A 1,946-nucleotide genomic window follows, 5' to 3' on the forward strand; every position below is an offset into this window, starting at 1 on the left:
TTCAGTGATAAATCTAGTTTGAGCCTCGTTAATTTTACCACTATCTCCGATCTTGACGGCCTTTTCCAGATTTTCTATCGACTCATTTAGCTTGTTCAGAATTTTCTCATACATGGGCGCCTTGTCCGGATCAGTGTTGTCTTTTTGGCGACTGCGATTTTTGGACATTTTATTTTCGCTCTAGCGTGCCTCACGATAACTGAATAAATATTAAAAAATTATCAAATTGTAGCTTGTGCCTGTCTTCACACTTTTTATTTGAAACTTTTTTTGAAAAAATGCCGCTGTCGGCCATAATGGCCATTTCTCCTGAAACTGTATAAATTTACGATTTTAACCATTTTCATCAGCCGATTTGGACTCACAATAATGAATAAAAAAAACTTTAATACCACTCATATTGTTGTGTGGCCTATTTCGAACACTTTTTATTTGAAACGTTTTTTGAAAAAATGCCGCTGTCGGCCAGAAATGAATTTTTTTGGGAAACTGTACAAATTTAAGATTCTAACCATTTTTATCAGCCCATTTGGGCTAACGAGAATAAATGAAAATTTTCCAATACTAGTCATATTGTGGTGTTTCCTATTTGGAACACTTTTTATTTGAAACTTTTTTTTGAAAAATGCCGCTCTCGCTGCTTAAATTTATGATTCTGACGATTTTTCTCGGCAGATTTCGCCTAACGAGAATTATTCAAAAATTTACAATCTTCTCATATTGTAGTGTTTCCTATTTCGAACATTTTTTACGTCAAATATTTTTTGAAAAAATGCCGTTTTTTTGCCAATATCCAGAAGATGCCCGGATAGGCCCGGTCCTTGAAGCGCATAAATTAATATACAGACAGATCTTCTCTGCCATCTGGCCGTCTAACAAATTTTATTACCTCGAATCCGGTTTGACGGCCATTTGCACCAGTCTTCCTTAAAACCTATTCTTAGCTAGGGATAACTTTGGATTAAGGTTAACCCTAACTACAGACAGCTTTGCAAGGCAGTCTGCTGTGCCAAAAGTGACAAATTGGCTTTTGCTCCCGCCTTTTCTTTCCAAAATCACCTTTATCTTAGAACTGAATGCAAGGTTGCCGCTACTGTTTACGTCTCAAATATAATTCATTCATAATATATTATTAAAGATAGAGTCATTTGAAAATAAAAAAAAAGGGAAAAACCTTAGACTCCCAGTTGGAAGCGAACAATGCTATGTTATGAAGAGGAAATTCAAAACATTTTAGTCAAAAGAGGGCAGGACAAAATCATGTTCGAGTTTCAGTAGGAAAAGTTAAAATTGGAATACTTAAAAAAGACTTAAGCAAATAATGCTACTTTCTATTTGTTTTAGTGGTGCATTATAAGTTATTTCAATTTAATAATAAACAAAAAACGTGAATGTAAAATTTCGATTTTTGAATTAAAATTTCATATGGGGTAAAGGTCGATTTTTTTTTAATTATCAACTTTTTCAAAATGCCCCAAATTCTACATGATTTTAATTGAACGGAAACGAATAATCAAGAAGAAGAAGAAAAATTAAAATTTTGCAATCGAGTTTTTTGCCCTTATTGGAATGTTTCCGACCTAAGAAGTTGAAGTTGCCCAATCGCGGACATGCAAGTTGTGGGTCGAAAATAAGGAAGATATTGTCCGTTGAAGATTGCGACCACTCTAAAACCGTTCAAAATAGACAGAAAATGATGATTGTTTGGGAACTGGATAGGCCCCGGTGTCTTTTTGTTACTTCATTGCATTCCTTGTCTCTTTCCGATCAAAATGATGTATCACTCGAGGTATTTTGAGAAACTAGAATTTTTATAAGGGTCTCTCACTTTTCACCCCCCTTTGAGTATTAATAGGGTGAACGGGATAAAGGTGCTATCATATTCTAGCTTGTCCCGTTCCCCACACCTTTTGTTTGAAACGTTTTTCCGAGAAATGTCTTGTTCG

The sequence above is a fragment of the Dendroctonus ponderosae genome, unplaced genomic scaffold (assembly GCF_020466585.1).
Source record: "Dendroctonus ponderosae isolate FM_Combo_2020 unplaced genomic scaffold, Dpon_F_20191213v2 Dpon_F_20191213_3, whole genome shotgun sequence".
NCBI classification, from domain to species: domain Eukaryota; kingdom Metazoa; phylum Arthropoda; class Insecta; order Coleoptera; family Curculionidae; genus Dendroctonus; species Dendroctonus ponderosae.